General features: G+C 35.8%; 1 protein-coding gene across 1 annotated transcript in view; it reads right to left on the minus strand.

Annotated features, from left to right (window-relative positions):
• lig1 (ligase I, DNA, ATP-dependent) overlaps positions 1-14,233 on the minus strand; it is a 42,660-nt gene that overhangs the window by 11,359 nt on the left and 17,068 nt on the right. The window lies entirely within an intron of this gene.

The following is a 14,233-nucleotide window of genomic DNA, read 5'->3' on the forward strand; positions in this document are numbered from 1 at the left end:
TACTTGTTTATAAGGTCACCTGAGCTTTAAACAGTGCCACTTCACCTGCGCATTACACACCGAGACCCTCAGGCTGTGTGACATTTACAATTCAGAAGATGCTACAAGTGCATATTGAGCCTGTGAGAGCTGCCGCAGAATGTATGGAGGTTTTGTCAATGTTTGTAACACTCTCACACAATTAACCGCATTCACAGAGTCTGTGTATAATGGGACTGACATCTGAATTTAATAACAGGTTTGACTGAGTAGCCTGAATGCAATCTGTAGGAATAAATAGCAGAAAGTCAAACCACTCCATTCTCACAACAGCTGTAAATACAACCAGTAACCACAATGACAGGGTTTATTTACACCGAACAGGTATTTGCTTCTGAAAACGCAAGATGCTGCACTCAGAAATGAGTTTCAGCGTGTACACAGGAATCAGACAGTAACAATTTATACCTTTTAAGATGTTGTTTTAGGATTCTTTCCATAAATTTTAAGACCTCAGAACCACTTTAGGTTTCAACCGGTAACATTGGCAGCTTTTTTTTCAACTTGCAGTATATTTACTAAATACTGATTGTAAGAAAGGAATCCAAAGCTAAAACATTATTCAGATACTGAATAAAAATGCTAATCCAGCAGGTGGCGCCTATACAACTGCAGAAATCACGATGTTGCCTTGGTTACAAAGCAATGCCATGCCAAATCTAGCAGGGTTCTATTGATGTTCTAACTACACAGCATCCCAATAGGGTATATGCCGAAGCATGCTAATAGGACTTTTAATTTGCCAGTAACCTGGGTTAATCGCTTCCGGTGAATGGTATGCCAACGCAAAAACCGGCGCGTTTAAGGGCTGTTTTCTTTAAAAATCAGCGATCTCCACTAGCTGAGTGATATCCAATATAAAGTGGGTCTCAGATTGTACAAGAACCACTGCATTAAATTACATTTCCCCCCACCATGTCTTTATAATATGAGTATTTATTTTACCCCAGTATATTCAATGGAGCATCTGCGCTAGCCTGCCAATTCTGATGGGCGCGTTTGAGTAAGCGGCTTTTTGTCTCATTTTATGCTTAAGCAACTAAATGAATGCCAAAGTTTATTAAACCGAATGTATTTTAATGACATTACAACATCGATGCTGTTAAAAGGAACCGTATAAAATGAAAAAACTTCACAATAACAGGTCACCGAAAGTTTCAGTATGGGAAAAACACTAGCTCGGCATATACCCTATATTTAGAGTTTAAATTCAATCAAACTTTAGCATAGAGCTGTAAATTGTACAATAAAATTATATATAAAAATAAATTTATTTTAATATATATCAATTTTGTAAGCTGTTTGGACAGAACTATGTGTGTGTATAGTGTGTCCACTGTCATACTGGAGTGATATAAACCAAAAAAGTGTCTCTTTTTTTTTTTTTACGTTCCTTGAAATAGGACCCACATCTCAGTGATTTTGAGGCCCACTGCAACGAGACATGAGAGTGCGGTTTTCCCTGCCCACCGAATTGATTGACAGGCACCATGTTTCTAAAATAACGCGTTTAACATAACACGTTTACAGAACATTTTTTGTTGCAAACTGGGATTAAAATATTTGTTACAACTCTGTGATTTTTAACAAGTTTTATACAATTAAAATGCTTTTAAAACAGAGCATGTTTGTAACAATGACAGTAACACAGTGACACTATGTAATTCTTAACCGATATAATCACGTCCGCATGGTGTCAGTAAACGTGCATAAATGTGTGGGACTCATAGTTTCAGAAAGGCTTGAATAAACTCCACCACAAATACATGAAATAAACTTATTAGGTATTTTTGAATGAGCTGTATTTCAGCTTCATCCGAGTCTGTCTCTATCACTGACAGCTGTTTATCTGAATTAATGCAAGATGAGAAGCACACACGCACGTGGGAACAGTGGGCAGGCAGAATCAGCTCATTTAGATTTAAAGCCACAGGCTACAAAAATAGCTACAATGTATTCAGACACCAAAATGAGCAGATTGTGGAGGCTATACTTATGTGATGGGTATTTTTAGCTGAAACTTTAGACAAATTCTGGAGACACCAAAAGCATATCTTACATCTTGTAAAAGGAGTAAAATATGTGCCATTTAAATTTCATTACATTGCTTCATCAACTTCAAGACTCAGCGGACACCCTGAGTTTACAAAAACTCAATATTATGTATGCCATCTGATAACGACAATAACGATCCAATTAGAAATAGGCAAATAATGTTATGAAAAGCACTTGAAGATGCATCAAATAACTCAGGATGTCTGCACAATGCCACCATGAGCCTCTCCCCATGATATAATAGTAAATAAAACCGTTCTCTTGTCAACTTTCTACAATAATCCGAAGCTTGCAATGGTTGCCCCGCCTCAGAGCTCTTTTGGACCTGACAGTGATGAGCTGTGCTATGTGTAAAAGTTAAAAGATCTTTCAAGTTGACATGGAGTCTAAAAAACACAGCGCTCAAATGCACATAAAAATCCAAGATGCAAAGGAAACAGTTAAAAACATCTGCCAAGTGCATTTACATGGAAAAAAACTGAATAAAAGTAGCACAATAGAGAGGAGATGAAAAACGCATTCTGTGTGAATGGCCCCTAAGGCTGTTCATACTTGTAGTTTGGAACTTAGTTTGTTTGTTTAGTTTAGCTTTGCATAGTTTTTTAATCGAAATATAACAAAAAACTGCTCTTAAAGTGTATTTGCAACAGAATTTGTTGTGAGCTAAGCTGATACCACTTCTTCAGTTGAGAACTCACAAAAGCTTATAAAATGTGTATAGGAGTCAAAACATCACCCAGCACCTGGAATTTCTCTCTTTTATACTCTTATTCATCAAGCTGCAAAGAGAAGGAGTTCGATACTGTATTGAACTCTAATGGGCAACATCACAACTACTGCAGGAAAAAAAAAAAAAAACATATGCTTGAAGATTCAGTCCTTTTAATGTTTGCATCATGTCTTGTTTTTAGTCTATTCCTTTTATATGTCCGTCAAACAATACCAGAGTTTGTTTGGAAGCTGACCAAGGCCTTGCTTTTGATCAAGTCCAAGGTCCTGCTGTGCAACAAGGTTTGAATTAAAGCATTTACAGTTGTTCAAATGAACCACACAAACAGAACAATCACACCAGAACATGATACGAACCAATTCTGTCAGGTGTGAAAACACTCTAATGGCCCATTTCACGGAGCAGTACAGTTTGGTGTGCATTTTCATGTTCACCTTCAATGGTCTAATGTACCACTTTTTTGGCACTCTTTCTTAGAATACCTAGAACAACAGAACATTACAATTAGAGTGGCACTGCCGCAATCTATTAGTTTAAAGAAAATTTGTCACCAGCACGAGCAACACAGAAAGCACTTATTAAATACACCGCCAAAACGCAACATTGTAATAATACATTACATCAATTATTTTTTCTTGGGACAAACAGCCACTTACAAAGCAGCTAGAACATGATCTGATGCATGTCCTCTATCCGCTTGTTAAGTGGTGATGTGTTGGTGACAAATGTAATACTGTTTCCGGGTCCAAGCCGCCACTCATTTGAGTTGAGAAATACTTCATTCATGATCACTTTTTATTCATATCACACATTAAAGTTAATTTTCTATAAAGTCAGTGTACTTTAGTAATCTCTGGGCTTGCTGCATCACAAATACAAACATAAACAATTTATAAGAATTAAAAAAAATGAACCACTTTTTGGCCATCGGATATTAGGCATGGACATATAAATTGTGAGCGTGATTTTCGAAAGTATTAAATCACTTTGTAAATGTTTATTATTACCATTTCACGAGTCTCCATTTAGTTGAATAGAGCCCTTGGATCTGGAAGACGGTTCGCGTGACATCACACTTAACAAGCGGATTGTTGTTTACGAGGTTATGCGCATGTCAAGTCTGTTGACCCTGGTCCCTGGGGCTGCACAATATATCATTTTAGCATCATTATTGCAATGTGCACATTCACAATAGTTGCATCACAGGATATGCAATGATATTAAAGTGGATCAGGAGCTACAGAACAGAACTGTGAAGCAACACGCTCCTAAAACAGCAAAATGTGTAAACACCCCCAACATGACACTTTTGAACACATTATAATAAAAATATCTGAACTGTGTGTTGAACTGAACCTAAACTGGCACACTCAGAGGAACCATAAAAATTAATATTAAATCATAAAAAAAGGGTAAACTATGTGCCCTTTAAATAACACACATTTAACTGACTATAAGAAATTTTGCAAGTACATCAACTTGTATACTAACCCTAACCCCAACAATTCAATTCAATTCACCTTTATTTGTGTAGCGCTATTACAATGTAGATTGTGTCAAAGCAGCTTGACATAGAAGATAATTGTAAATTGAAACAGTGTAGTTCAGTAACTTGTTATTTTTTTTCTATTGTGAATTAGTTGGCATGTAGCTGTAACATAAATTAAATTCAACAAAACGCATTGAAGGGACCATCAAAATAAAGTGATATTTCAAATAATGAACCTGAGCCAATGAGCCAATTTTATGGCATATATCAAGCCTACCATGCAAGTGCACTAGTAGTGGAAATGCAAGCTTGATCATAGTGACTGAAAAGAACCATGCTGTGCTGTACTAAACTACACCGCTCAGTGAAAACACAGTATAAAATAAACGTAGGAAATAAAGCTTGTTCATTCCAAAAACACCCACTGCTGTTATCATTGTGGTGCTCTGCTATTCTATCATAGTTAAAACTCTTTTAGAGGTATATTATCCTCACTGACAAAACAGGTAATTTGGCACTACAATTATATAATTTTAAACAATACAACTTTAATTAATTCAGAATGTTTTTTCCCCCCAGACTGATAAACGGATAGACACTGAGCCCATCAGAATCTCATCTAAAGAGGTTTTTTAAAACCATTTTAATAATTGTTTTAGGGTTTCTGGAACTCCGTTGTCAGGGAAACAAAGTTGTACAATAGGATATAATTTTACACAGGAAAGGATAGAAAGCAATTTTCACACTAAAGTCACCATGACACAAACTATTTCTGTACTGTGATTATTCTAGTAAAATGGGGAACTTTAACATGGGCCATAATGTAAAAGAAAGGTGAAAATTACATATTGCGTCAATCATCATCATGCTACAGATCACACTGCTGCCTGAGCTTCTATTAAACCAGAAAAATCTGTTAATCAAATATTCAACTTCACTCCAAATCAATTAAATTATGTCTAAATAAGCATTAGTTTGTTCGGTGCCAAAAGCCTAGTGGTTAGTGCATCACCACACAGCACCGAGGTGCTCGCCATACCTGCCAACACTCCCGTTTTCCCGGGAGACTCCCGTATTTCAGACCCATCTCCCATTTTGTTCTGTCTCCCAGAAAATAAAGTTTAAGTGGTATAATATGTATTAATTAGATTGTAAACCGTACCATTTTGAAGGAGTGCAGCGAGTGCACTATTCTGTGCTTCTGAATGGCTGTATTTAAAGTTCTGTCACATTTTGTCTGGTGCAAACAGCCAAATTGCTGTCATTTTGTTTGTCTGTGAGATATACGGTGCATCCGTAAAGCATTCATAGCACTTCACTTTTTCCATTTTTTTTATATTACAGCCTTATTTCAAAATGGATTAAATTCAATTTCCTCAATTCTATACTCAATACCCTATAAGGGCAATGTGAAAAAAGATATATATTTTTTTTAATTCTTGCAAATTAAAAAAAAAAAAACCTGAAAAATCACATGTACGCAAGTTTTCACAGTCTTTGCTCAATACTGTTGATGCACCTTTGGCAGCAATTAGCCTCAAGTTTCTTTGAATATGATGCCACAAGCTTGGCACACCTGTCTTTGGGAATTTTTGCCCAATCCTCTTTGCAGTACCTCTCAAGCTCTATCAGGTTAGATGGGAACCGACGGTGTGCAGCAATTTTCAAAGAGATGTTCTTCAGAGATGTTCAATAGGATTTAGGTCTGGGCTCTGGCTGGGCCACTCAAGGACATTCACCAAGTTGTTGTGGAGACACTCCATTGATATTTTGGCGGTGTGCTTTGGGTCATTGTCTTGCTGAAAGATGAACCGTCCCCCCAGCCTGAGGTCAAGAGCACTCTGTAGCAGGTTTTCATTCAGGATGTCTCTGTACATTGCTGCATTCATCTTTTCCTCTATCCTGACTAGTCTTCCAGTTTCTACTGCTGAAAAACATCCCCACACCATGACGCTGCGACCACCATGCTTCACTGTAGGAATGGTATTAGCCTGGTGATGAGCGGTGCCTGGTTTTCTCCAAACGTAACGCCTGGCATTTACTCCAAAGAGTTAAATTTTAGTCTCATCAGACCAGAGAATTTTGTTTTTTTTATGGTCTGAGAGTCCTTCAGATGACTTTTGGAAAATTCCAGGTGGGGAGTGGCTTCCATCTGGCTACCCTTCCATACAGGCCTGATTTGTGGATTGCAGCACAAATGGTTGTCCTTCAGTAAGGTTCACATACTCTACCCACAGAAGAACACTGGAGCTCAGACTGAGTTAACATCGGGTTATTGATCACCTACCTGACTAAGGCCCTTCTTCCCTGATCACTCAGCTTAAATGGCCGGTCAGCTCTAGGAAGAGTGCTGGTGGTTCCAAACATCTTCCACTTACGGATGATGGAGGCCACTGTGCTCAGTAGAACTTTCAGAGCAGCAGAAACTTTTCTGTAGCCTTCCCCAGCCTTTTGCCTTTTTCACATTGTCATTATGGGGTATTGTGTGTAGAATTTTGAGAAAATAAATGAATTTAATCCATTTTGGAATAAGGCTGTAACTTAAAAAAATGTGGAAAAAGTGAAGCTCTATGAATACTTTCCTGATGCACTGTATTGCGATATGAGCATAATTTCACAAGTGACTTATAACTCTATTTGAAAAGAATTCAGAATTTTACATTAATTGGGATAATTTAAAAAAGAATCATGCATAAAATATAAAAAAACAGCACAACTAAAGATGAATACAACAGAACAAAGATATAAAAAAAATTATCCATGTTTTATGGTTTTCTGTGAAATCTAACAGTATTCAGGTACAGAAATTCAATAATCGAATGTAAAATAACACTACAATCTTCATTGTATAAATAATTAAATGCGATTAATGTTTGTCAAAGCTTCAATCTTAATAGCTTCTTGGTTTACAATTGCTTGAAATCTTACACAATCATAAAGGTTGAGGGTGAGTAAATAATGAATAAATTTTCATTTCTGGGTAAACTATCCCTTTAACCGCTATGAACTTTTCTACATTTAGCATTTTAAAACACAACTGACAGCTGCTGAGTGAACATGTTCATTTCCTAAGAGACATCTTGTTCATGACTTGTTCAGACAGTTTTGATACTTGTACAATAATTTGATACTTGTACAATAATGAGATTTTGCATTGAATATCAGACAACTGAGAAAAGCGAATGGAAAAAAGTGAGATATTAAGGTGCTGAGATTGTATATGGGCACTGATAAGCAAAACAACAGCGTTTCCATTGATTTATCTGCGCGTGAGCTGGTGTCATTCATCAAATCTTTTCTTTGCTTTAGGGCTTGAATCCATTATTGCTTTCTTGTGAGAAGAACAGAGCAGTATGACAGAGGACAAATTTGAAAAAGAGAGAGAAAGAGACAGATATAAAGAGACTTGGGGAAAAAAATAAAGAAAAAGAGAGAGTCTGTGAGAAAGACTTTACACGGTGTCCTAACCAGGTGTGATCGCAACAATGTTAGTATCTGGAAAATGTGTCGCCAATTGCTTGGTTTTCTATTTTGGTCATATCATGTTGAGTTCCTTCACCCACTGTGAAATCTCATATGAGCAAAATCCCAAAACTGCTGCATATTCAACATCACATTCTGACTGGCTGTGGTTTTCTCTTAGTAAAGGCTGGTGTACACAATTTCTGCCTTTATTTACAAAACGATTATTAACGATTATGCTGGTTGTTAAATGCCAAAGCTGACAGTTTTCATAGATTATCAAGTTGTTTTACGACACAATATTTCATTTATTATGCATCTCATAACAATGAGTTGCAATGTTTCTATTTGTGAATGTATATAACTTTAATAGTATGTGATCCGTTTTTTCCTCTTAACTACTTAGGTCAGCAAGATGTTTAGCATATAAATGCAACATTAAACATAATTTGAGTTGGGGCTGAAAAATATATAATTTGAGTATCCATATCGCAATGTGTGTTTCTGCAATAGTCACAACGGAGGATTAGATTGTTTGTTAAATATTAAAAAATGAAGATATTATTAAACATTACTTTAAAATAAACGATGAGCATGTTATTTCTCTTTTGACTGTTCAATTTCTGTACTTGAATACGGTTACACTCCCCAGAAAAGCATGAAGCACTGTATTTAACTTTTATTATTGATCAGTCATATCTATAAATGCTTGTAATTACATTTTATGCAGATGCACTGCAGAGAAAAAGACTTGGTTATCTCAGTCAATCTAAAATTAACATTTTTTATTGAAATTATATTTGCATCACAATATATAATTGCAGCAAAAAAAAAATATCACAATGTCAGATTTTTCCAATATTGTGTCACCTAGGGCTGGACAATCTATCGTTTCAGCATAGACATGACATTCCAGCGTTACATGTGTTATGTTGGGCTTATTCAAACTTGACCTAATCTAATAGGTTCTAATAGTGTGAAAGACTTTCATTTGATTTAATCCAATTTAAACCATGTGGGTACAAAAAGTTCTAAAGTGTGCCACTTTAACAAAGATTAATTATTTATTACTTATACAATGAAGATTATACAGCGTTAATTTATTTTTGATTATTGCAATTCTGAACCTTAATGCTGTTAGACTTCACCTAAAACTATGAAGAGCTGTTTATTTGACTTTTATTTTTGTTGCATTGTTTTATCTGTGCTTTATTTTAATTGCTATATTTTTGGATAATTTTGTATGTTTATGCAGATGCACTGCTCTAAAATTATAAATACTTTCCAAATAGATTTACTCAAGTCATCTTGTGAATTTATATTCAAATTGCAATATATAAATCATAGAGAAACAAAATATCGCAGTCAGTTTTTTTCAATATCGAACAGTCCTAGTTTTTAATTTTCATATGCATTGGTTAAAATCTAATGCAAAGTGTACATCAACAAATGCTTTGATAATATACTCTTGATGAATGCTCTGCCATCACTTTAATGCTCTACCAGACTTTGACTGATGTCAACTAGTCATGCAGCATGAATCATGTGGGCACAACAACATAATAGTGTTTGACCATTCACGCAGAATTCGTTTTCCCATCCAATGTGCTACTTTTCCTTTGTTTTTTAATTGTAAACACCAATTTAAAAAAACATGCATGACTTTAAAGCTCTTTAAAAGAGACATGCACAAGCTGCGTTTTATAGACGCTGTGTCAAATGTAAAAGTATTTTAACTTTCAACAGAGTGGGAAAAGTACAGTCAGAGGTGGGAAATTCAGCAGTGAAGTTCAGCAGTACCACTTTCGCCCTCAATCCTTTCCAGTTAATCACGCATTAGTCTCATTTTTACCACGAGATGTGAATTTAACAAAAAAATAAATAAATGTTTTTAATCAGACACCCTAGTGTTTCGCGATTGCTGCATCCAACGCAAAATGAACAAAATGGCTAATTTTTGCAATTCTGCAAAATTCTTAATTTAATGCAAAATAATCGCAGAAAATGTAAATAATCTCATAAAACATCAAATTCCAAACTATATGATCAAACTATATTTATTTCAGTTTGCTTTTGTTTGTTTTACATGACTTATAGACGTTGCATACACAGCGCATGTGATGTATTTGAGTGTCTCAAAAAATGATGGCTCTTCTGAGCCCTCACAATCCTAGAAGTACATGGAATAGAAGGCTGGAAAGTTTTCAGGTTGTGCAGTAAGCAGACGCAAATGAAGCGCGAGTGATTAACATGTGAAGTCATAGTAAAGATAAGATAGACATCTTGTGACGAGAATTGGCCATTTTGTGCATTTGAAGAGCTTAAGACTGCAAAAGAAAGTTAGAGCAAACGAAGCAATGGAACAAACAGGTGAAGATGAGATTGATTCAAGGGTGATCGCCGCTGGACGTGACCGAATTGAAGGACATTATTTGTGCTTTACATGCATGACTGGTATTATGATGTGCGTCAAAATGATTTCATTTAACTCTTTTCCTGCAGGTAACTAGACAAAAAAAAGGGAAGCCCTAACGGATGTCCTGAGTGCGATACATTATATCAGACACACCTTGGAGTGAAATCTGAAAGAAAGATCGTGGATAAAAATAAGAATTATACAACCTTTCTTTGGCCTAATCCTTACCGTTTCAGATCTAAATAAAGAAGCTTTTGTGTCATTGTTTCAGATTGCACACCTAACATATGGTAAATATATATAATTTTTTACATTTATATATTTTTTAAAATCACAAAATTGTCCGCAAATTTCTGGGAATTAACACAACAAAAATCAGTAATTTTTAAAATCCCCCCCCAAAAAATTATGAAAAACTAAGGAGTCTTGTATATTTTTCCCTAATAAATAGCACATTGTGACATGTTGCAAAACATTTGCATCTTGTTGATCAATGTTGACTCTAACATAAATAACATAAAAGATCCAAAATAAATCTAAAGTCATTCAGCCCCACTACACAGTCACAGTTTACAATCTTCTGTAACTGGTGGCACTACCAATCTGACTGATAAGTGTGACCATTTGTGCATGAAAAACATAGCAAGCCAAACAGAACAAAACAGCAGAACTAATTTTAACAGTCCGTTTATCAGCTGGGGAAAAAAAACACAGAATGAGCTTGGAGCAATTGTGTGTCTTGATGATGCAACCATTATTAAAAAGCACTTTCAGAGTCAGTGAGAAGCATTTAAATTTGTAACATGCAATATGAATTCCTTAATTAAACTAATAAAATTTTCTTTTCGGGTTTTGTAAAATCACTACTTCATCTTGAACTTAGTTCAGAAAGCTATAATGGGGTTTATGCACACAGACTTTGAATTTTCAGCCAGTCAGCCCCAGAGCTTCCAGTGAATTGTCTATTACAAAAATGCAACATTTAAGAACTGATCTCTTTAAAAATCAGTGATCTTTACTGCCTGATACATATACAAAATGAAGTGGGTCCCAGGCAGGGCAAGAAGCACTGCATTAAATTCCATTTTCCCACACCATGTCTTTAAAATATGACAATTGATTTTAACCCCAGTATTTTCAATGGAGTTTCTGCACTAGCCTGCAGGTACTGAAGCTTCTAATGGTTACACGGTCTTTCATCTCGTTTTACACTTGAACAACTAAATGAACGCTTAAGTTTATTTAACTTATTGTATTTTAATTACATTACAACATCGATGCTCAAAAAGAACACATTAAGTCACATTAACAATACACTGAAAGTTTATCATTGTCCAAAAAAAAAAGCATAGGGCTGGGCAATGAAATCGATTTCAGTATTTTACCAAACACTAATGCTAATATTAATAAAAAAAGTTTGTTATGAAGTGCTTTAGTTTTATTAAAGGGGTGGTCCAGAATGTAATTTTAATGGCTTGGTTGTGTTAAGATGCAAAGCAATGTGTGCTCATGTTTCACTCGAAGGAAATCGCGTTATTTTTTCATATATCTCACTTTGATTTTACACAGCTACTCAGCTAATATGAAAACGACTGATATATTTCCTAGTTCCTCTGAAAGGCCCGCCCTCAAGTGACTCTGATTGGTCATCGTCATAATGTGCTGCAATTTGCGGATCGGCTCCACGTCACGCCCATACAAGCACGAGCGTTTTGTGTAAACAGTTAGTCAACAAGTGTCTGCAACGAGTGAAAATGAGATGTGGCTCCTTTAAGAGAGTGTTTGTGTGCCGTTGTGTGTGTGTTTATACTGTGAACTACCTGTAACAAGAGAAGCGCATGTGCGCGGGACCAATGTTTATTTTTCTTTTTTTCTCATGCTCAGATTAAGTTATTTTCTGTGGTGACGCTGGTGACAGAATAAAGCACAAGATGTGGGATGAGACCTGTGTGAGCCTTGATTGATTTTTTTTGCTGCTACACTCCAGATAAGAGAGCATTGCTGTATTTTTTTAACTCAATGCGTTACAGGACTTCTTTTACACATATCCGGAATATGCCTTTGTAAGTAACATGAATCGTTTACATATCTTTTGCGACTTCATTGTCTGAGATGTAAAACGTATGGAAAAGCTGTCGACAGAGAAACTGCCGTCACACACAGAGAGACGCACGTGGTGTGCGTGTATGTGTGTGTTTACAGTAGGGTTGTAACGGTATGAATTTTTCACGGTATGATAATCGTCTAAAACAATACCACGGTTTGACGGTTTCGCGGTATACGGTATGTTACAAATGTTACAAAATAATAGAACAGTGAAGCAAATTTGACTTTTTCCAAATAATATATTTTTAGTTACTATAAACAACACCACTTACAATGAACAAATAAAAATAAGAAAATAATAAATAATGTGTCAAAATCCAAATAAAGTCCAAATAAACATGGTACAAATCCTCAGTAAAAAAATAGATATAAATATTTACTATACTATAAATAGTTACATAACGAAACTAGATTCAATATGGAACATCCTTAGGTTTTATGTGCCAGCATGGATATGGTTGTCTGTGGATTTGGATGTGGTTGTATGCAATGCAGACAAACAGCTGCACCTTCATTTGTGTCTTTTGAAAACAGCAAGATCAGCAGTTCGTCTTTGCTGTGTCACTGTTTTGTCATGTTTCTGTGCTGCTGTGCATGCAAAAGTACTTAGTATGGGAATTATTTCATGCAAAACTTTTTTTTTTTGCGTTTTATTTAGCCGCGCATAAATGTATGCCTATCTCTCATTCCGTGTTGTTCAAAAAGCTTGGTCCACAAACAAAAGCGAAACCTATGCTTATTGGTTGTGATATAGCGAGTTTGAACCAATCTGGGCATGGAGGAGGGACAATGCATCAATGTATCATGTCTGATTTGTCCGGAGACACAGTGACGAGCGTTTCTTTGTCAAATCAGCGTTGTCAAATGTTGATGACGTAACCGCACTGATTCCGGAGCCTCTGAAAGTCCGCGAATGTTATGTGATACAGCACTGGAAAGCTGAGATTCTCTTCTTTATGCCAATCTTTGAATTGTATGAATCGGATCAGCGGATCAAAAGTTATTAAAACACTTAAGAGCAATACTTATTTTTAGCCGCGGGCGGCTGTCTCGGTCTTTAAGGGTTAAAACCGTTGATATGCAATTGTTCATGGTATGATAATCGTGCACGTTCAAATCGTGGTAAACCGTCATACCGGTATATTGTTACAACCCTAGTTTACAGTTAAAAAACATCTGAACTTTTCCGAATGCCACGAGCCCACCGCGATTCATGTACATAGAACTAACCAATTTGCTTCCCACTTTGTATGGAATATACACATTTCAGTAATAATGGTAGACTAATCACCTCAGACCAACACGGTGCATCCAAACACTGCAGTGCTTTTTACTTTTTTCCATAAACTTGCATCGGTGCTGCAACAATGAGTTGTCTTTTTGTCATCCTCTGAGAAAATGGTGGATGGTCGACTAGTTACAAGAGACGCCAGGGGAGTGCAAGCACAAAGCCTATTGTAAATAGTGAAGGAAACCACGCATTTCACTTGACACTTCAGGTCAGAACAACAACACGTCTGAAAATGAGTTTTCAGCAGTTAGGAGATTGTAAAAAAAAATGTAAATCACCAGAGTGGCTTTTTGGATTCTTTTCTTGTGCATCCCTGCCACTAGCACCCATTCTGAAAGATTTTTTTAGCATAGTGCTAATGTAGTCTTTAAACTTCACAATTTTTAATGTTCAGTATGTTTTTGAATAATGATGGTTAGTTTCTTTACTTAAAAACTCAGATTTGATTATCAAAATTTGTGTTGTTAACAGAGTTTAAGGTTTAATTAATCATTATTGACACCTTACAGATGTTGACAGATGTTGATCTACCTTCAGTGTTTACGCTTTACAATTGCACAAAATTTGTAACATTTTATCTATCAAGTTTAAGAGTCTCTTTAACATGTTTATTTTATTATAAAGAGATCAGATATTTTGTTTAAA

Source organism: Danio rerio, chromosome 2 (genome assembly GCF_049306965.1).
Source record: "Danio rerio strain Tuebingen ecotype United States chromosome 2, GRCz12tu, whole genome shotgun sequence".
NCBI classification, from domain to species: Eukaryota; Metazoa; Chordata; class Actinopteri; order Cypriniformes; family Danionidae; genus Danio; species Danio rerio.